We start from the raw sequence: 24,418 nt of genomic DNA on the forward strand, positions 1-24,418 counted from the left end.
CTTCCGATCTCTCCCCGCTGTAGCCCCCAATTACTGTGTCTCGTGCTGTACTAAATATTTGCATTGTTTCCTTATTTTCCTTTCTGTTAATAGAGATTGTGCCCTCATTAGTACTGTACCCCTGGTGTGCCCTCCCGCTACCCGCTTCCCGCCGCAGCTACCTCGCGGCTCCGCCCCCTTTTCATTTCTGTATCCCCATTGGCCACCCCGCTCCCGCCTCCCAGCTGCTCCTCCCTCCCACTTCGCCTCATATGGAGCCCGCGCGTACGCGCAGCGTCCCTACGCCCGTCCGCGCCTGGACCGCACCCAGCGCCTTTACCCCTGGACCTCGACGATGCCAGCGCACCTGCCGAACTTACGCCGCTGCCACCCTCCACGCTCTCAACGCCGGCCGAAACCCCGCCTGCTACCAAGCCACCCCGTTACGCTCCCACGGACCCTTCTCCTGCCAAACTTGCAAATTCACCTGCCTCCGGACTTGCAACACGCCCACCAGACCTAGCGCCAACAACAACCATCTCAAGTGCATCCTGCTCAACACCCGCTCCGTCCACAGGCACGCCGTCGAACTCTGGGACCTCCTCGACACAACAGCGCCGGACGTCGCCTTTCTCACGGAAACCTGGATGAACGCCTCCTCAGCCCCCGACATCGCCATAGCCATCCCGGTTGGCTACAAGACCACCCGGAGGGACCGCGTCAATCAAACCGGGGGAGGCATCGCCATCGTCCACAGGAACACCATCCGCATCACAACCAACTCCAACGACACCCTCACCGCCGCCGAGCACCTTTACTTCCAGATACACACCGACCCCAAGACCACTCTCAGAGGCACTCTCATCTACAGACCCCCGGGACCACGCACACAATTCAGCGAAGCCATCGCAGACTTCATCAGTCCACATGCCCTCACCTCCACAGACTACATCCTCCTAGGGGATCTCAACTTCCACCTGGAGAACAACAAGGACCGCAACACCGCCGCCCTGCTGGACAACCTCGCCAACCTCGGACTCAAGCAACTGGTGACCACTCCCACCCACTACGCCGGCCACACGCTTGACCCTGTCTTCTCCTCCAGCAAGCACATCTCCTTCAGCCACTCCTCCGGACTACACTGGACAGACCACAGCTGCGTCCACTTCAACTTCAGGAAAACCACGACCCACCACCACCCGCAACAGGTTCCCCGCAGAAGCTGGAGCAAGATCACCACCGACCAGCTCACCACCTCCCTCAGCCAGAACCCTCCCACCAACACGGCGGACCCCAACGAAGCAGCCCGCAACCTCACGCGGTGGCTCACCAACTGCGCCGACGATCTCGCACCACTGAAGAACCCCCTCAGCAGACCCGGCAGCAAGAAAGCCCCGTGGTTTACCAACGACCTCAAAAACTCCAAGAAAATCTGCTGCAACCTTGAGAAAACCTGGCGCCACGACCAGACAACTGAAAACATGACAGCCCTCAAGAAAGCCACCTGCAAACACCATCAGCTGATCCGCATCACCAAGAAGACAGCATTCAAAGAACGACTGGACAACAACGCCCACAACAGCAAGGAACTCTTCAGCATCGTTAAAGAGCTCTCCAACCCCAGCGCCGGCAACAACGACATCACACCCTCTCAAGACCTCTGCGACTCTCTCGCCTCGTTCTTCCACCGCAAGATCGCCGACATACACAACAGCTTCAGCGCACAGACCACGCACCCGACCACCGAACCAACGCCCCCCACCACCATCCTCTGCACCTGGACCCCTGTTAGCACCGAAGACACCACCCGCCTGATGAACACCATTCACTCCGGCTCCCCAACCAACCCCTGCCCACACCACATCTTCAACAAAGCCGACTCCATCATCGCTCCCCAGCTCCGGAACATCATCAACAGCTCCTTCGCATCTGCCACCTTCCCGGAGAGCTGGAAACACGCCGAGCTGAACGCCCTCCTGTAGAAACCCACCGCGGACCCCACGGACCTCAAGAACTTTCGACCCATCTCGCTCCTCCCCTTTCCAGCCAAAGTCATTGAGAAGACCGTCAACAGACAACTCTCCGCCTTCCACGAGACCAACGGATCCCTCGACCCCTCGCAGTCCGGTTTCCGAGCAAACCACAGCACCGAGACCGCCCTCATCGCAGCCACTGACGACATCAGGTCCCTGCTCGACAACGGGGAAACTGCTGCCCTCATCCTCCTGGACCTCTCAGCAGCCTTCGACACCATAAGTCACCGCACCCTGATACAGCGCCTCAACACCACCGGTATCCAAGGAGCGGCACTGGAGTGGATCATCTCGTTCCTCGCCGGAAGAACCCAGAGAGTCCGCCTCCCCCCGTTCCGCTCCGCAGCCACCGAAGTCATCTGCGGCGTTCCGCAGGGATCCTCCCTCAGCCCCACCCTCTTCAACGTCTACATGAGCCCTCTCGCAGACATTGCTCGCCAACACAACTTCAACATCATCTCCTATGCCGACGACACCCAGCTGATCCTTTCCCTCACCTACGACCCCACCACCGCCAAAGCCAACCTCCAGGAAGGAATGAAAGACGTCGCAGAATGGATGAAGACCAGCCGTCTGAAACTGAACTCAGACAAGACGGAAGTCCTCATCCTCGGACCATCTCCCTCCGCCTGGGACGACTCCTGGTGGCCCCCTGCCCTGGGATTCGCACCCAAACCAACAGACCACGCCCGCAACCTAGGCTTCATCCTGGACTCCTCCCTCACGATGACCAAGCAAGTGACCGCTGTCTCATCATCCTGCTTCAACACCCTGCGCATGCTCCGAAAAATCTTCCGATGGATCCCCACCGAAACCAGGAAGACGGTCACCCAGGCCCTCGTCACTAGCCGTCTGGACTACGGAAACACCCTCTACGCTGGAACCACAGCCAAACTCCAGAAAAGACTCCAGCGCATTCAGAACGCCTCAGCAAGACTCATCCTGGACATCCCTCGCCACATCTCTGACCACCTGAAAGACCTGCACTGGCTCCCCGTCAACAAGAGGATCACGTTCAGACTCCTCACCCATGCACACAAGGCTCTCCACGACACGGGCCCGAAGTACCTCAACAACCGCCTCACATACTACACACCCACCCGCCAGCTCCGATCCGCCAGCCTCACCCTCGCCTCCGTCCCACGCTTCCAGAAGTCCACCATCGGAGGAAGATCCTTCTCCTACCTGGCAGCCAAGACATGGAAGTCCCTCCCCACTCACCTACGGCTGACCCCGGACCATCTCTCCTTCAGGAAACAACTCAAGACCTGGTTGTTCGAGCAGTAGCGACCCCTCCCCCCCCCCCCCTCAGCGCCTTGAGAACCCTGCGGGTGAGTAGCGCGCTTTACAAATTTGTTGATTGATTGATTGATTGATTGATGGTGTTATTTCAAGATACATTAATTTCATTTTAGCTATGGCGTTCATTGAGATTATTATTATTTTCTTTAATAATAGAATCATCTCGGGTTAGGTTTAAATAAATATGCATATATGCAGTAAAACATATTTAAAAATAATTACCGGGGTTCGTAATACTTTCATTTTATTTGCTTTCATTTCTTAGTTTACAAATATTAAATATTGTACATGCACTTTAATTGTTCTTATTAAAAATGTTAAGAAAAGTATTTAAAACATATTCCTACATTTCTTTATTGTAGTTTGAAGCTTATATAATTTTTAAAAATTAGAATTATAGGATTTGTTTTCACTTTTTTAATACTTTTTGATAAAATTTACTTCAATGTGAAAAAAATGTGTTTGGTGTTAGAATATTAATTTTGACCTCCCGGTGATATGTACTTTCCCCACTTTTCGTTGGACTGGAGATGGAATAGTAATTCTGACCCATTCCAGTTCCCAGGATAAGCACACTTTCACCATTGTGTGTAGCACTGGAGTTACAAAAGTAAATCTTCCCCTCACCAATTATATTCTGTTTCCTCAGTGTTCATACTGGAGTTAGAAGAGTAATTCTGCTCTGTTCTCCCCAAATATATTTACTTTCTCCAATATCAGTGAGCTGGAGTTTGAATATTAAATCTGCCTCCCCTAAATTCTACCCACTTTCCTCATTGCTAATTGTATTGTAGTTAGAGTAATAAATGAAACTCCACCCTCATATATATATATGCACTTTCTCCAAAGATCCTGGGACTGGAATTAGAGTAATAAACCTGCCTCCCATACATATGCACTTTAGCCAATATTTGTAAGATTGGAGTTAGAATAGTAAATATTAAATCTGTCCCCTTCCCCATTCTATGCACTTTCTCCAATGTTAGTTGTACTGGAGTTGAAATAGTGTTTGTGAGCCCCCAAATATGTGCACCTCCCCCACTGTTAGTAGGATTGCATTTAGAATAGTAAATCTGACCCATCCACCAGTTTTATGCACTTTTCTCAATTTTCGTGAAACTGGAGTTAGAACATTAAATCTGAACACACACGCCTAAAATATATGCTACTTGCCAAGTGTTAATGGGACTGGAGTTAGAATAGTAAAATTGACCCCTCCCAAATATAAGCACTTTTCCCAATGTTCCTGGGTCTGGGGGTAGAACATTACATCTGGCACCCTCTCCCCAATTATAATCAATGTTTTCAATGTTAGTTGTACTTAAATAAGAATAATACATTTGACGTCCTTCCCCCAATTATGAGCACATTCACCAAGTGTCCCAGAGAATAGGGGTAGAACAGTAAATATGACCCCCTCCCTCTTATGTATGCACTCTCCACAATGTGCGTAGGACTGCAGTTAGAGTAGCAAATCTAATCCTCAATATATGTGTTTGTAGAACTGGAGTTAGAATTGTAAATCTGACCCCTCCTCAATTATATGTGCATTTCACAACGTTAGTGGGGCTAGAGTTAGAGTCATAATAATAAACCAGACCCACTGTTCCTAAATAATTGCAATTTCCTGAATGGTAATTGGACTGTGGTTAGAAAAGTTTATTTCACCCCCCTAAAGATATGCACTTTTCTCAATGTTAGTGACAGTCAAGAGAGAATAGTAGTTTCACCCCTACCTCATACCAAATGTACGCACTTTCTTTCCCCAATGTTCAAAGGACTGAATTTAGATTAGCATACCACCCACCCCCAATTATATGCACTTTTTGGACTGGAGCTAGAATATTAAAACTGATCCCTCCAAGGATATACATGTTCCACAGTGTTAATAGGACATATATCTGAACCTTCTCCTTTTATACTTCCTTTCCACAATATTTGCAGGACTGGAGTTGGAATAGCAATTCTGCACCTACCCCCAACATATACACTTTGTATACGTGCGCTTTATAAATTTCTGTAACATAACATAACATAATATAACATAGTTGCACTGGAGTTAGAATAGCAATCCTACTCCTGTGCGAATATATGTACCATCTGAATGCCAATTATATGCAGTTTTCCCAATCTTCCAGAGACTGACGTTTGAATACTAAATCTGCCTCCTCCCTTTATATGCATGTTCCCCAATGTTAGTTGTATTTAGAAAAGTATATTTTTGATATTTTTTTTTATTTTGTGATTATTGAATTTCACCCCTGAAGCCATTGGTTTGGAGACTTAAAGCTCAGATTGGTACAAACCAGAATTTCATGGCCATCGAGGTAACTTCACTGGACTAAAAGAATTGCTGCTTCACAGAAGTCCAAGGTTTTACTGTCAGACGTACTCACTTTTTATGATGTCTATATCCTCTAACAGGACAAGGCTTGATGCTGTCCATGATAGCAGAAACCTTTAGTGTGAGGTTTCATCTAGCCTGTGTTCAGTGCTGCAAAAAGCTCTTGCCCTCCTAGGGTGCAACCTTCCTGAGAAAGCCTCAGCACCATGCCCTTGAGGCAGAAAATATCATTAATCACAATTTGTTTAACTGCTGGGAAAGTTCTGATCACTGCTGCGGCCATTAGCTTCTTAGGCAGGCTTCTAGGCACCAGGTCTCTCTCCAGTCAGGGCTCCTGCAGTGTCCAGTCTTTGGAGATAAGCTGGACCCTCTTTAAGTCCTTTTTTGTGTCTTCGAAGCAAGCATAAGGAGGTTAATCCTCCAGTTCCCTTGTCTAGGTGGCAACCAGATTCAGGAGTTCCTGAGTCCTGAGAGAGCCCTCTTATTTCAGCAAGAGTCATGAATCTTCTTTCGATGTTTTGAGGAGGTGGTAACTGAAGTGCCATGTTTATCCTGTGCACCAGCTAGTCATTGCAGCAATTCTGCAACCCAATCCTAATTATTTTCTCACAGTCCTTAAATCTCCTTCTGCTGCACTTCATCTTTGCTTTACTAAAAGATTTCCCACGAGAGCATGTTTCAGTATGGTGTAACTCTTCGGTCACCAGACAGGTCTGTCTTCTGTTCTTCAGCTACTTATATGAGCTCTCTATCCATCTGTTAGTGTCCAACCTGGTTTTCCCACACTTTGACTGGAGGCTAGTTTTCTAGGAGGTTCCTGTGACCGAGTAAGAGAAGCCCTCCCTAGCATCTCCAACTCCAAAGAGTTAGTGCAAAGGCTATCTTTTTTTGTCAGCTGCTGCTGTCCATTCCCAGATAGCTAATCCCTGCTAAGGGGTGATCAGTTAACACTACCCTGTCCTTCCTGGGTTTAGCGTAAGGTCATTCTTTTCTGTGCCCAGGTCGTTAACTCTCCTAGTCAAGGATGTAAATTCCAGCTGTGCAGGGGTGATGAGTAACAGAACTTGTTGAAAGCCTGTTCTAGCTAAAGTAGTGTAAATACATTTTTCTAAGGTTACTTTTCCGCTCAAGTTATCAAAAATCTGATTTAATCATTTAATCATATTTTGAAATTTAAGATGGGAATAACTGAATAACATTGTTAGCCTTTTCCCAATATATAGAATTACATATTTTAATGAGACACACCCTATGAAAAACGCAGCTGAACCTAGACAGTAAAAAAGCTTATAGGCCTTCAAGCACACTTTATAAATATACGGTGATCCACTTTTTTAGGTCTCGCTGGCGTTGCAGCGCAAAGCGCTGCCGCCAACGAGAACTATTGTTGCCGTGATGCCTCTCAAGGGAGACAGACCGGGGCACGCGCAGCGATCGGGGTCTGTGGACGCGCTTCTGAGACGCGCTTGCGGAGACGCACACACAGACACAAGCGCGCACACACCCCGCCGCTGCCGACCCCCCTCACCACATCCGCGGCTGCCTAACGCGCGCGCACACACCTCGCCACCGCCGCCGCCCCCCCTGTACAACAAGTATTGGCAAAGCCAATAGGTCTCGCCTTTGTTTTAGGACTGGTGCCATGATCAGCAGATGTTAATTTACCTCCGGTGTTGAAATTGAATTTAAGAAATTACATCTTGTTGGAAAGAAGTTTTAGATCAGATGCACTAATTATTACTATGCGATTTAAAGATTATGCTCGTATTCTCAATTGTACGCCATGAGTCTACCCGCATAGAGACCGGTCTCTTGTATGTCATGATTTTAGGATACGATCAATTTAGAACTTTCTTTTGACATTTTCCGATACTTATATTATGTGTGATGTTTTATACTTTTTATTGCAATCCTTTATTAAAACAATAAACATTACTTCCCGGTCTCATGCTTTACGATGTAGATCAGTTCATGGAGATATTCTTGTTCTGGGTCACATTTTTGTGAATGCACCTCCCTGTGTTATCACACGTGCAGTACAGAAATCCTCGTTTTCAAAGTAACACCACGAGAAGACTCGGTTACCAGCAGAACAGAAATCCTCGTTTTCAAAGTAACACCACGAGAAGACTCGGTTACCAGATCACCAAAGTGCGTCAGACTCCATCACTTGGGTATATCGTCTAAGCCCACAGTCACCTCCACTAAAACCCGTCAAAATATATCCCTAGGTGTCCCAAAGGTCAATACCGGCACATACACTTCGCCTTCGTGTCATGCACATAGTCCAAGTCCATGACACCTTACCTCCTAGTCTCTCGGGTGTAACTCCTCCTTGGGCTGTGAGAGCAAGGACTGCTCGTGGGCCCTGCCCCGTTTCCCCAAGGCGCTGCAGGGCACGGCTCCACAGGCCCCGGGACACAGTGACCGAGAGCCAACGGAGGAGCACCGAGCCGCCATGTCTGCCGTGCACAGGAAGGCACTGCGCAGAATCGGGGGGCGTGGCAACGACGTCACACTGCGCAGGTGCTAGTCACAATGCTGTTTTCTTCAGACGTAGCCTTCAAATGAGCCCCGAAGCCAGCAGAGTATTGTGAAGATAGAAGTAGGGAACGTCATATAATTATACTGACCCCATCCTTCTAAGACGGGGGGGGAGTTGGGCATGTAACTTACACCTAAAATTCTACAAGAGTCAGGCATGTTTATAGTACTAACCCCATTTTTGAAATATTTTGGCAAAAGTTAAAAGTACTCTAAATACTGTAAAATAGGGTAGAAATGTTCTAATGTAGCCTCTTTGTGAAAGCACACGGGCTGCTTGGCCCGAGGATGCAGCTGAAGGAAAAAGCTAAGAATATCGAGAAGCTCTGGAAGAAGAGAGCGTAGAAGCCATCGTCGAATGGGATCATGTGTAAGACCAGCTATTGGGAAATGTAGTTTTTAGGTCTCGCCTGAGCCAGCGCTTTAGCGCTGCTCTCGCGAGAGCTTTTGTAAAAGGGGGATCTGGAAGTGCAAACTAGTGCTTTTCAGGCCTCCAAATACAGTGCATGTGCGCCCGGCGCGCGCACCATTTGGCAGCCTGAAAAGCACTGCCTGATCACTTTCGCGGCCGCTTTGATGTCCTCAGTGAGCCGTGCGGCCACTGAGAACATCAAAACGGCCGCGAAAGTGATCACTCAGGCTGCCAGCCTGCGTGCCTCTCTCCCCTACCCCCTCCCTTATCCCACTTCCTGCTTGTTGTTTTCTTCTGTGCAGCTCGCTCACCTCCATGCCACCACAGAGACAGTCATTAGCCTGCCTTAACAAAGTAAACAGCGTGGCACACCGATCTTTATCATATGTTTTTTTCAAACTTTGGCTTCAACAATGACTGCCGCGACTTTCCTTTCTTCTGCTGGCTATCCAAACTCTATCTCAGTCTTTCACTCACTCATCCCGATGCCTCTCCAATTTCACAGCCCCCATCTCTCCCCATCTGACCCCATCCCGCTCCCCTACACTGACCCCCACCCATGCACTAATCATGAAACTTTCCGGCGGTCGCTCGCTGGCACAGGCTTTTCGGCCCTCTCCACGCTCACTCGCCATGGCAAAGCTGGTATGGCTGGTGGCCCTGCTTCACTCCACGCTTCAGCTTAAACAACGGCGACTGCACATTTCTGTTCTTTGCGTGATTTGCCCAGCTCCATGCCACCACGGAGACAGTAATTTGCATGGCTAAAACAAGTAAGCGCCTCCGCTGGTCATTGATAGATCTCATGCAGCTGCTGTGATTACTGGCCGGGTTTACTCTAATGGAATACATTCTGCGTATGTTTTTGTGTGTATTCACTCCGCCATCTGTTAGTCATACCTTATATGTACTGTGTGTATGCGCGCCTTTTGTGACTGCTGTACAAGCAGTCTCCGGTGTGTGTGTTTATGCGCCGACTGCTCTGGGTGCATGCCATAATCATTATGTCTTGTACTCTGCGTTATCCGTTGGCATGATACATCTATGCCCAGAGTAGGGGAACAGGGTGATCTCTGTATTCTGTTTGCCCTCTCCATGTGTGCTATGTCTGTAAACTATGATTTCTCTGTATGCACACTGCATGTATGTTAGTGCACAGTTACCTGCTGTGCCTGCACACAAAAGGAAACAGAAACCACGTTCTTTTAGGTTAAGGGTGTAGGTTCTAGTTCCCCTGTTGCATTCTGGTACATGAAGTTTTACCTCCAGTACCCCATCTTAAATGCAAAGCAAACAATTTGTCCGACAACTCAAAGGAGTACGTATGGCTTTGGAACACTTTTTTTCTTTTAAATAATCACTCCACTGCAAACAAAAAACATAATTAAACAAGCATTTGCAATGCAATAGGTCTCGCAGTTAAACGAGTATAAGCTATTGGCATTGTAAATGACAATGCCTTTTATTTATGTTTTTAAAACGAAAAGAAAAATAAAAGGCATAGTTATTTGCAATGTCAATAGCTCAAACTCACGTAAATGCGAGACCCATTGCATTGCAAATGCTTGTTATATATCAGGCACTCTGTCTGATGGGCTTACAAGCTACACTTTAGGGAGGACATATTCATACAAAAATATGGGGCCCGATTCACAGAACTAACTTAAGACAAAAGCCTAAACTTACTCCCATTTTGGTATTCACAGAAGGCACTTACTCATTTTGGTATTCATAGAAGACACTTACTCATTTCGGTATTCACAGAAGTTAGGAGTCCTAACTATAGGACTCCTAGATGCCTTCTGTGAATACCGAAAGTTTTAAAAGTAGGATTTTTCTCAGTTTAGTAGTAGTATAGTTAGGACTCCTAACTTTAGGACTCCTAAATGCCTTCTGTGAATACCGAAAGTCTTAAAATTAGGATTTTTCTCAATTTAGTAGTAGTAGTAAAGTTAGGACTCCTAACTTTAGGACTCCTAAATGGCTTCTGTGAATACCGAAAGCCTTAAAATTAGTATTTTTCTCAGTTTAGTAGTAAAGTTAGGAGTCCTAACTTTAAGACTCCTAAACTGAGAGAAATCCTAATTTTAAGACTTTCGGTATTCACAGAAGGCATTTAGGAGTCCTAAAGTTAGGACTCCTAACTTCTGTGAATACCGAAGTGAGTGAGTGTCTTCTGTGAATACCAAAATGAGTAAGTGCCTTCTGTGAATACAAAAATGGTAGTAAGTTTAGGATTTTATCTTAAGTTAGTTCTGTGAATCGGGCCCTATGTTTCCTACATGGTGAAGCCACTTTTCCTTGACATATTTTATTGTGGTGCCTTTAAACTGCAGCCCAGCCAGAGGACAGTGAGGCTCCTGGCAGATATATATTTGGCCCTTTCAGGTGGGTGGTGTAAATGCACACTGTACCCCACATATGACATTTAAACTTCCATGCCATAGGTGCATTTTAGGCACCATCTACAATGGACTTACACAGAGGTTAAATAGGTCAACTGAGTGAGACACATTTTTCCAATACCACTTTAGGGCCAGAGCACACTGTGGCACTTAATTGATGTGTAACACTGCCCAGACCCTAATTCCAGCAAAAATAGGGTGTACAAAATGATGAGAAATCTGGAGTAACCATGCAAAATAGGGGCACAGGTACATTAATTATTAAATCTTTCTACATTTGTGATGGGGGTTTTTAAATTAACATAATTTACTTTTAAGTTCACTTTTAAGTTAGAGTTTATTATACATCATAATAACATTTACAATATTCTTAAAATTATCAAATGCTATTTATATGGTATGATAAATATACTTCTTTAAAATATTAAATGTTTGTCATTCTTTTGGTAAATATGAAATATATTTTGAATTTCCTAAAAAAATAACAAATATGGGTTTTTAATGTTTGCAGAAAGTTATTTTTGTATGTAATTATACGTTTTAATGATTTTAAATACTATTAAAATATATAGTTGATTATTTTAATAATTTTTGCAACACTAACTTTGTTGTAGATATTTTTGTTAAGTCTAAAGTTATTTTGTAAAGATTATGTAATTGTTCTAAAGTTGATATTTCAGTAGCACCTATTTTGACATAAGCATATTTATACATAAACGTTTTTGTAGAACAGCAACCCACAAAAACCTCACCATAAGCAGGAATTAGATCGTGAAAACCGATGAGGAACCACCAGTAGCACCGGTGCCTCTTCCAGCAGAATAAAGAACAGGCAGAGCCAAAAAGGATGTAGGAGACCCCTGGAAGAATAAATCAGATGGGCATCACCACCCAAGCCAGAGAGTCAATGGACCATTGAGAAACCCAAGAGGCAACATGATCCAGAACTAAAGCTGGAACTCAGACATAAAAGAAAGAGATGCAAAAAACACTGAGAACCCAGGAACACCCAACTGAGGCAATTCACGCATAGCTGGGCTTCTGCCCTGTGGTGCAGCTCCTTGCAGGGGATGAAGGTGTTTTTAGGGGAGATGACTTGCCTTTGCCTCTCATTCATTGGTACATCATTCGATGCAGTTTGTGTTTTATCGGTATGGATTCATCTTGAGAAGCTATCATTTCAAATGTTCACATACAAGTATGTAAAAGCTGTGTTTATGGAGAGTATATTATGCCTGAAGCAGGTCTCTTAGTGCTTTTCCCAGATAAAAGACAGAGGTAATCTAGATTTTACATATTGGTCCAACCTGAAATTATCTCAAGCATTGAACTGAAGGAAAAATGTGAAAGATCATAGCAGAAAAGTGATAATTTATCAACTATATCAGAGAGTGAAGAGCTAGTCTTGCCCTCCCAGTGGGGGAAGTTTCTGTGGCTGGAACAAACATTTCTGTGACACTGACTGGGCTGAGGTTTTAACGCATCATTGAACGAGTCAACAGAAGGAGGAAGTGTCTCCTTATCACATGACTGACTGAGGCAAAACTGGCATGAGAATATAAATAGTAATAGTGAAACTGACTGGTTCACGGTCTTGACAACAACCAGAAGTACGTGCACATAAGACATGTTTGAGGCTACCAGAAGCTGAGAGGTGTTATACTTTGACTGATTCTTTTTCATTCATTCTGGTCTGCTCATCCATTTCTCCAGGAAGCCATGTTAGCCATTTTAAGCCAGCCCAAATACCTGGAAATGGGACAGCAGGGGCTGAGAGGAGCTGGAATGAGTGTGATCTCTTGCTGCTGAGGAGCAAATGGATAATATATTTACCTGTTGCTGTATGATGCCCCTGTGTACCATTTGCCTTCTCAAAACGCCATGAACTATACAATAAGGAGTGACCCTGTGATCCTCAGAACCAGGGTAAAGTGAGCCTACACATAATATGGTTCTGGCAGATTTAAGGTATAGGAATTACACTGCATATTATTTGTGAGTCCATAGAATGCAGTACTCACATCCAACACCTAAAGGTTGTTATACACATATGCGCATAAATTACACAGATCATTGTCTCGGCTCAATTTGGAACTGAAAATTTGGACAGCCTAAAAACGAATTACTATTTTTGTGAACATTGTCTTTCTGTTTATTGTGTAATTTATGCGCAGATAACTATAACTCGCGCGCCCGAAATCCATTGCTCATGACGTCACATATTACATCACTCATGACATGGTCAGTGGCATCACTCATGACATCACTGATGACATCATCCTTGTGATAAAGTTTCAGTCGCGCGATTTATAGTTATCTGAACTAACTATAACGGGGGAATTTCAATGGTTTTTTACGAGTGAAATGTCCAGCTAACTATAACGTGTGAAACCAATGGTTTTTTAAGTGAATTTGCAAGGTTTTTTAAATGCTAATTTCTAACTATAACGTGTGTGAAACCTATGGTTTTTTAAGTGAATTTGTAAGGTTTTTTAAATGCTAAGTTATGTATGTATTATTATATTTTTTATATATTTATTTTACAATAAACTACCTATGTATATAGTTATAGATTGACTGTATCCTGTAATATGGAATGGCTCGTTTAAAATGTTTTTTTTTTTTCACCGTGCGCGCACCCCGTGATTTTTTGAGAAAAAAATCAAATGTTTTTTTCACCCTTTGGGGTCCTTCAGGGTCCTAGGGGGTCAGGAACTCTCTACCCTGCCCCCTTTTCATGTTCTACACCTTTCTTTTTCACTGTCACACACAAAACACACAAAATGGCGGCCGACATTTCCTGATTTCGACCGATTCGAATGTTGACTGACATGTAACACCAATCAGAATTACGCTCGCGCGCGTTAGGGTGTGCGCACGGTGCGTGCACGGTGCACGCTTATAGATATTTATGTACTTTTAACTGCAATTTTCTCAGGAACTACTGAACAGATTGACATCATATATGCAAAAGGCACATGCCTGACCTGAGGACTACCTCTTTGCCAAATTTCAAGTAATTCTGTTCAGCCGTTCGGGCTGTACCTTCGACTAAAGGTCCTATGGGAAAATGCATGGGGAAAACGCGTTTTGGGACCCCCCTTTTTTCTCAGCCCTCGCTTGACGAATCACCCCGAGATTTTCAGGGTAGGAGCTGAGCGGAGCGCCCCATTAGTTTTGAAAATTTCGCGAGGATTCGTCAACCGGCGCCAAAGTTATTCAAAATAGAATTTTCAGATTTCCTATGGAAACTCGGTCCTAACTATAACTATCTACTGGCGACCGCCAGTAGATAATATAGATGTTTAGCAAAATAAAGTGTTTTGTGTCATTTGTGTTGTTGGGTATGGCTTATACTTTCTGAAGTAAAACTGCATTTTTGGACAACATAACCATCAGAACTATTCAAGACTGTTTCCTTGCGCACCCTACAAATATGTTGGCCAAGTCCTGCTAGCTCACAGTGCATGATCTGTACCCCTAACCTTAGAGGGTAACAAATGGATGTGCAACCTCAGAACATGACAACCCTGACTCCCCAAGGAAATTGTGGTAACAGATTTAGAACCCTTTTGCTTAGTTACTTATGCATACCCAAAGAGCTAATCAAGAAATACACGGTAAAGTGTTTCAATATTTATTGAAGAATTGTGCTTCTTGAGTAAAATACATGTGCTGCAAAGATTGATAGAAGGAAACAAAATAATGTGATTAACAATACTAGAATGGTGAAGACCATTTTGTTGATTACAGAAGACTATCAGCCTCATGCATCAACCCAAAATCCAGCCGGTAAAATACCGATTCGGTAATAGCTCCCGGTATTAAGTAAAAAATACCCAATCCCAATGCATCAACCCAAAAGCAGAAATCGCTATTTAAGGAATCCTTAAATAGCGATTCTTTAAATAGGGATTCCTTAAATACCGATTCCTTAAATAGCGATTGCATTTAAGGAATCCCAAAGTGAGATTCCTTAAATGCAATGCATCACAGTTAAAAAATTAGCGATTTCGCTAATAGGGGGAGCAAATTACCATGAAGATGAACTGCATGGTAATTTGCAAAAACTTTGAAAAATGCACTTTTGTGCATTTTTCAAAGTTTCATGTTGCGCACACACATGCCCTTAGAGCATGTGTGTGTGCAACATATGTGCACATATCATTTTCAGGGGTGCAACAGGGTGTCCTTTTGACACCCTGGCACCCTTGAAAGTGCTCCCGCTATTAGCGATTCGGTAATACCGAATCGCTAATACAGACTGGCTTTACATTCATTCCTATGGGCCTCCAAGCCCATAGGAATGAATGGGTAGGTATTCCTTATTACCGATTCGGTATTACCGATTCGGTAATAAGGAATATTAAGGAATCGCTATTTGAATAGCGATTCCTACATGCATAGCCTTTTGCTATTCCTTATTAGCGATTCCTTATTTTTCGCTAATAAGGAATCGCAAATGGCATTGTTGATGCATAGGCCCCTATATGCTTACATATAAGTTCTGTAATTTTATACTCCTACCTAGCACCTTCTAATCTATCGTGTCTAAGGGGAGTGGATCTGCCAAATCCCTGTCAGGTGGTCTGTCTCCCCATTACCTGTGGGTTAGTGTCAGCAAGCCGTCTGTCTTGGTGTAGAGTCGGAAAGCATCCCTCGGATGAGGTGACAGAAATCAGCCGAGCTGAAATTCCAGCATGGACCAACCTCTCAGTGCCAGCGAAATGTTCCTCTGAATAAACAAAGGCTAGATGTCCTATGTATCCTCCATGTTATCATGCCAAAACCCAGGTCAGATCGCTATTGTCTACTCTATTGTGATAGCTCTGTCACCAAGTGCCCAAAAACAAATACCAACATCCTGCACACTGAACTCAGCCTTTGTACAGAATGTTCAAGGTGTTCTGATAGAGTGCCTACGAATTGGTATTGTAAGCAAACTGAGTTCGAGAAACGTTATCCTATGTGTGCATGCTAATGGATGTGTATCAAATGTCATTGTGTTTAGGGAAGTACGGCAACTTAAGAATGTGACCATGTAAAGATGTTGGGGCATATTTACAAGAACTGACACATCAGCATTGATGCGTCAGATTTGTTGCGCCTGCTGCAAATGCCATGGATGTGCTGTATTTACAATACAGCGCTCCATGGCGCTAGGATTCACGGAGGCGCCAGAAATTGTGATGCATATTTTGGTGCTAAAGTGACAAATTCCTGGAGTAAGTAAGTAAGTAAGTTGGTTGTAAGACAGACACAACTAGAGCAATGCGCCTGAACACTCTACGGCATCCAGTGCTGCTTGTTTTCATCATGGGAGTTGCAGTGTTTAACTTGTTTAAAAAATATGAGTAAAAGTATAATAACTTTTTCTTCGGATCCCAATGCAGCTGCTTCTGAATGCCAGGATTTTTGAATAGCAGGGATGCCTATTCATGATTCTAAATCTGGTCTCTTTCTTCTACCATCTTATATATTTCCTGTCTCTGTCTCATTATCACTGGTTCTTGTTCCTTCTTGCATTCTTCTTTTATATTTTGTCCATCGTTATCTTCCTCCTCTTTCTCCCTTTTCTGATTTTGTCTCTCTAGGTCAAAATCTGATGATGAAAATTAAGTCTCAGTCCACAAAAATGAATGCTGAGGCTGACCACTGGCAATCACAGGCACATATTATGTATTGGGGAGGTCAATTTACTGGTGGTAACTAGCAGGGGTAAGTCCACAGTGCTGAACCTTGCTCTCAACACAAAGTAGCAGACGCACAAGAGTCCTGAACCCTAAGGCAGTGTTTCTTAACCTGTGGCCCATAAACCCATGGGGGTCCACAAATCCTACTTATAGGGTCCGCTACTGCTTAGAAAATAAATTAATATTAGCAGATTAATAAAGTGTAAATAAATAAAGAAGCAAAAATGTTCAATTGTACAATTGAAAATTTTAAATCGTTCTCTAAATGTGGAGGAATTTGAAATTAGTGGCTAAAAATTATATTAGTATTCTCAGATTGTTTCATGAGAGTAGTCCAGTGCATGAACCAGAATATAGTATGGGGGATGTGCGGCCTCAATTGAATTTAGAAAAGCTCTAAACTTCCTATTAAAATGTTGAAGTATTTTATATATGTTTGGGAATTAAATAATGTATTTTTGGTGTATTGTTTAGTCGTTCAAATCATCGAAAATGCTTTGGCCCCTGCTACCCGTAATGACTCAGTGGGGGGTACCTGGATTCTGATAATGATTCAGTTGGGCAGTGCTTAATTTGTGAAAAAATAAGTGTTGGGGCCTTTCTCAGGGGCCACTCCAACTTGCACCACCCATTGCCCCTCCCAGCTCTGCCACTGACAGTACCAACACAACTACTAAGTTTCACAATCCTCCAGGAGTGACAATTAAGATTATTCTAGGCCCTCTAAGCTATAAGAATGGCTTGGGAGGCAGGCATTAATCATTTGTAATGAATTAACAAACAACTGTTGTTATACTTGTCTCTAAATAAGACAAACAGTGCCGCCTTGTGGCACACTAGTGCCAGTGCCGCGCACAGGAAACCCCCGGCTCAAATTAAACACTTGGGTGCCGATTACGATCCGGTAAAAAAACTCCCCGTACGACTCGTATCCGTTTTTTTTACCGTACGAATCGTACAAGTGATGTACAAACTGCCAATTACGATTCGCATGGGAAAAAGTCCATACGAATCGCATTGGGAAGTATTCCCCACACGTCCTCGGGACGGAAAATGTGTCCGACACGTCCCCGGACGATTTACCGTACAAATGTGAAAAGTGAAGTCCGACCGCGGAATCACGATTCATCCCGTGCGTCCGATGTTACAACCGTATAGAAAAAACACCGTCCGCACCGAACACCCATAGCAAACATGGAGACATGTGCCCGCATACGCGCCGAACACCCCCCCAGCCCCCGTACGTTCGAGTCGTACCCCCCGTGTATGTACATCCCAACCCGTGTATGTACACCCGTGTACGTGTTGTACCCCCGTGTATGTACACCCGTGTACGAGTCGTACCCCTGTGTATGTACACCCGTGTACATTCGTGTCGTACCCCCCCGTGTATGTACACCCGTGTACGTTCGAGTCGTACCCCCCCGTGTATGTACACCCGTGTACGTGTCGTACCCCCGTGTATGTACACCCGTGTACGTTCGAGTCGTACCCCCACCCGTGTATGTACACCCGTGTACGTGTCGTACCCCCGTGTATGTACACCCGTGTACATTCGAGTCGTACCCCCACCCGTGTATGTACACCCGTGTACATGTCGTACCCCCGTGTATGTACACCCGTGTACGTGTAGTACCCCCGTGTATGTACACCCGTATACGTGTCGTACCCCCCGTGTATGTACACCTGTGTACGTTCGAGTCGTACCCCCCGTGTATGTACACCCGTGTACGTGTCGTACCCCCCCGTGTATGTACACCCGTGTACGTTCGAGTCGTACTCCCACCCGTGTATGTACACCCGTGTACGTGTCGTACCCCCGTGTATGTACACCCATGTACGTTCGAGTCGTACCCCCACCCGTGTATGTACACCTGTGTACGTGTCGTACCCCCGTGTATGTACACCTGTGTATGTGTCGTACCCCCCGTGTATGTACACCCGTGTACGTGTCGTACCCCCGTGTATGTACACCCGTGTACGTTCGAGTCGTACCCCCCCGTGTATCCGTGTACGTGTCGTACCCCCTCATGTATGTACACCCGTGTACGTTCGAGTCGTACCCCCACCAGTGTATGTACACCCGTGTACGTGTCGTACCCCCGTGTATGTACACCCGTGTACGTTCGAGTCGTACCCCCATGTATGTACACCCGTGTACGTGTCGTACCCCCGTGTATGTACACCCGAGTACGTTCGAGTCGTACCCCCACCCGTGTATGTACACCCGTGTACGTGTCGTACCCCCCGTGTATGTACACCCGTGTACGTTCGTGTCGTACCCCCCCATGTATGTACACCTGTGTACGTGTCATACCCCCCGTGTATGTACACCCGTGTACGTTCGAGTCGTACCCCCACCCGTGTATGTACACCCGTGTACGTGTCATACCCCCCATGTATGTACACCCGTGTACGTTCGAGTCGTACCCCCACCCGTGTATGTACACCCGTGTACGTGTCGTACCCCCGTGTATGTACACCCGTCTACGTGTCGTACCCCCCGTGTATGTACACCCGTGTACGTGTCGTACCCCCGTGTATGTACACCAGTGTACGTTCATGTCGTACCCCCCGTGTATGTACACCCGTGTACGTTAGAGTCGTACCCCCACCCGTGTATGCATGGAGCGTACCCCCACCCCAACATTCTAAGTACGGAGCGCACCCCAGGCCCCAACATCACCACCTTCACACAACATCGCGCATGTACGAGTCGTACCAAGCCACACACAAGGACAGCACTGTACAACAAAATGGCCCATGTACACACCGTACACACGCTAAAAACGCAAGTACACAACCAGGACAAACCAAAACAACACAAGAATACACCATTCGAATGGCACAAAGCCACAAAACATGTCCAACAACCACTAAAACAACACATTCACTGACCTGCAACTACCAAAAACCAAAACAGAGGCCCAAAACACAACCACTCCTTATAACACACACCCCCAAAGTTCAAACACAGCCACACCCACCAATGGACCAATAAAAAGGGCCCACACACACAAACCATGAGCCTTTGCAACAGACTCACTGCTGCCAGACCCCACAGACAACCTACAGCACCATACTTGAACCTTTACTACACCTTACACTTGCACACCTTCACACACCCACCTTCACAAACGCCCCCTCATCACATTCACACACACACCTGCACAACCACACCCACACACCCACAACCATCCACACCCCCACCACCATCCACACCCACACCCCTCACCATGCCCACTAACAAGAACCCAAAGTTCACTAGCCGAGAGTTGGAGGTCCTTATCGATGAAATCCTCAAAGTCGAGCCACAGCTCTTTGGAACATTGGTCAGACAGACCAGCATTTCAGCAAAAACAGCCATGTGGCAGACGATCGTCGATGCTGTGAATGCTGTTGCGGACACCAGAAGGACCAACAATGAATGCCAAGCCAGGTGGTATGATCTGCGGAGGAGGGTCCGAGCCAAAATGACCGATGAACACAACCAGGCCAACGTCACTGGAGGAGGGCCGCCCCGCAGACGCGTAGAATACCATCCCTGGGAGGAGAGGGTGATGGCCATACTGCCGGTGGTAGATGGACTCCGAGAGCCAGGTGAGTACACAAACAACTCACCTCACATGGGGGGAACGTCATCCACAACCAAACTCACAAACAGGCACGCAACCACCCCAAGCTATCGCATGACTCAACCACACTCCATGAACACGCACATGCCACTGGCGCCACCATGCCCCATGCACCCAGCTGGACAATGTCAAGTCACAGGCCACAGAAAACACCAACACATGACACGGTAAGCCGGATGGCGGGAGGGTGGGCCCAAAAAATCACATAGTGCAACTCAGAAGCAGACAACAATGCCCCCTGCCCATATGGCCTAGGTCACAGCCAGACAAACAGTGTGTCCCAACACAGGAATGACTTGCCAGCAAATGGCGGACGCCTTGCATCAACACATGGGGGTGACGGCACGTTCTTGCAGATGACAGCAGCTAATGAGCAGCCAACACTGTGAAAGAGTGGCAGCACACACCACCACAGCAGCAGTGCAGACACAGACACTACACCCAATGGGTGCCTGGAGATCAGAAACAAACTCACATCAACAATCCAAGGGCCATTCAAAGATCTGCTAACAGTGTGTGCCCAGGAAGCTGGGCTGAGGTGACAGAGGGTGACACACAGAGGGAGGGAGAGGGGGACAGAGAGGGAGGGAGACACAGGGAGACGGACAGAGGGAGGAGGCTGACACACAGAGGGAGGGAGTGGGGGACAGAGAGGGAGGGAGACACAGGGAGACGGACAGAGGGAGGAGGCTGACACACAGAGGGAGGGAGAGGGGGACAGAGAGGGAGCGAGAAAGGGACACACAGGGAGAGCAAATCAGCCTTGTGGTGTGTGGGAATGTCTGTTCGTCAGCAGGTGGACTGCGTGCATGTAGACAAGGATGGCCAGTGCCAGAACCCCCCCTCTTCACCATGGCAAAACACAGGGCCATGTCACAACCTGTGCACGAGCACAACGACAGCTACCTGCATCATATAAGTGTGTGGAACAACTCCATGTGCCCATGTACAGTGCTACACGGAAGGCGCCAATGCATGGCTCGCCACACCTGCCCACTCCACTGCTGACTGCAGTCACACTTGACGCAGCAAGTAAGACTGTGCCACACATAGGTAAAGTCGCAAAAGCTGTGCCCAAGGGACATACCCATGCACAAGTGCACTGTGAGTGGAATGCAAAACATATCCAAATTCCCAGAGGAAATGTGCCAACTTTGAAACAAATGAAACATGGATGTTGCATGGAACAAAATTAACATTGTCTCTCTCACACACAGGTCAACGTCGTGGATCACCCCCCAACACTGGGGGGGAATACTCACAGGACCCGGCTCGGCGGGATGACGGAGCCACCGACAGCGACGACTCTCACCACTCTGTGGACGAACCCAACCTGGCCCCTCTGGTGTCCAACGACCTGCAGCACCTGCGTCAGGTACAACTGGGCCAACCACCTGCCACATCCCAGGAGACACCCAGGATCCCTGCCCCACCACCACAATGCAGCCAGGCTGGCCAGGAGGGACACGGTGTCCCAGGCACCCAGGAGGAGGCAGGCGACAACGCCAATGCCACCCCTCAGGGGTCCTGGAGACCCGATGTGCCCACAAGGGCAGGCCAGGTGCAAGTGGGCAGGGGTGGTGGGAGTGGAGGACGGCGGAGGCGCGAGCCTGACCAGTTGGCTGGGGAACCGGTATATTCCCATGTCCGAAACATCCTGGACACATACCGGCAGGACACCATGGGCATGGCCCAGGTTGTATCCATCCTCGAGGAGATCAAGACCCAGCAGGCCCAGCAACATGCGGAGCAACATGCCTGTCTACTGCAACACCAACGGCGATGGAGGACAGACAGGCTGAGCTCGTGACGGTGTTCACGGGAATTCACAGTACACTCCGTCGGATGGCCGACAACATGGGCAACCCTACCTGTGCCAGCAGGCGTAGAACATCACCACCCACAGGGAGGGATCAGGAGGAGGAGGAGGAAACATCGGATAGAGCATCCCAAACATCGTCACGGCCTGATTCTGAGGGTCCCCGCAGGAGGGCGGGTCGTCCACGGAAAAGACCGTGAGGGTCGGCGCAACAGCACCATCTCCCAGGACACCTGGCCTGGCACCTGGCCCACTGGAGCAACAGCAGCACAGCATCAAAAGACATTCTCTGCCACATGGACTTGCTGGTCACTGTCTGACCAATGTTGACAAAGACTGTGGCATGGACTCTGAGGATTTCAAATGGCAAGGACACCAACTCCCCTAGTGAACTTTGGATTCCACACACCCGGAAAGCCCCTCATGTTAAACCCCCCCCCCCAACCAAAATAAAAAGTCACACCATGAAGAGAAGATGCCTACTGGTTGCATTATTACCTTACATGTGTCTTGTAAAGTCTAACCATGCCTGAGTTCTCATTTGACTTCAACCATCCACACCCTGGGGCCTGAGTCTGGCACCGGACACACATGGGTCACATTGTATCAGGCAAGACAGACATGGAGCATCATACACACCCGTGATGGGCCGAACCAGCTGAGGGGGGGGCTGCATAACCGTGCCGACAGACATATTGAGTACAGCGACAGCCATGCGCAGAGGTCAGGGATCATGTGGAGTGTCCTGGGGGTCACCCAGGTATGTGTGGACAGGTGGCAGAACCATATCCTGCAAGCTTGAGTCAGGTGGATGCAGAGAATGGTGGCCTGGCCAACGTTGGATGCATGGGGATGGCACATGTCACAATACCCACACAGTCATGGACATCATGCACAATACACAGTCTAATCCCACACAAACAGCTTGCATCTTGCTACTCTACACATAGACACATAGCTACTATCACGGAAAACCATGCCAGACATGCCGTATGCCCCATGGCAACACACCAGCATTGACTGAGAAGAGGCACCTTGGAGGCATAGGGACACCTTTATTAGTCATGCATTTGGGATTGCAGAGGCAACTCGGAGTACACATGAACAGGTCATGTGGAGTAACATGTGGGTCCAACACTGGCACCCCCCTTCTGCAGCACAAATGCGTGATAGCCATGGACCTGGCACACAAGTGTCGGCTAACAGCTAAACACCCCCTGCTGCTCACGGAGAGCCTGCCATACACCATTGATCCGCTGATGTGGAAGTCCCACACCATGTCAAGCCAATGCAAACCGTATGTGTCCGAGGGCAGTGTAACACACATTGATGCCATCATCACATTCCACAATCCCATCACTGATGACTGTCAACAAGTCTGACCATCTATTCAGGTGTACCCAGCTGCATGTCATGTGTACCATGGTGATGCCACATGTCTGCAGAGGAACCAAACATCGACAGGGGCAGTGTGCATACATCGTAAACAACTGCCACACCCAATACACCCCTGATGCATCCCTTACCCTAAGGAGACTTCCAAACTTGTCCGTGCGTGTAACGCTGAGTCAGCACACGATGACGTGTCCATGAGGAATAGCAGTGCCACAACAATGCAAGCAGCAGACGGCATGCACAAGTACCTGGGGAAGAGAGACACACAAGAAGTCAGCCACAAAAAACACAGCCACTTGCATGTGCATTTACTCGACACATGTAAGGATGACAACATGCTAGGTCACAATTATGACTGGGGAAATACACATCACTGGCACCATCACTCCAGTGACACATCCACACACAGCTCTGACTCACATGGCATACATGCAGATGGACACACACATCGCAACACATGCCACACGGGGACCAATGCGTGCACACACAGACACTGGTACTCACCACTAAGCAAAGAAGTCGCGTATGAGCCGAGTCCGGATGTCCTCTTGCGGCTCCACATCCTCCACATCACTAGCCCCATTGCCAAGCCCTTCGTCCTCCACGGGTGGATGGTCCTGATCATCTTGATCCAGGATGAGTGTCACAGCTTTCTCAACTGCCAGGTTGTGCAGCATGCAGCAGACCATGAAGATTTTGCAGACCTTTGCCGGGGCATATGGGAGGGCACCGCCGGTCTTGTGGAGGCATCGGAATCTGCTCTTCAGGAGGCCAAATGTCCTCTCTATCACTCGCCTTGTCCGGCCTTGGGCGGTGTTGTAGCGGAGCTGGGCCGGCGTGATGGGGTTGCGGAGAGG

Source organism: Triturus cristatus, chromosome 3_2 (genome assembly GCF_964204655.1).
Source record: "Triturus cristatus chromosome 3_2, aTriCri1.1, whole genome shotgun sequence".
Taxonomy (NCBI): Eukaryota; Metazoa; Chordata; class Amphibia; order Caudata; family Salamandridae; genus Triturus; species Triturus cristatus.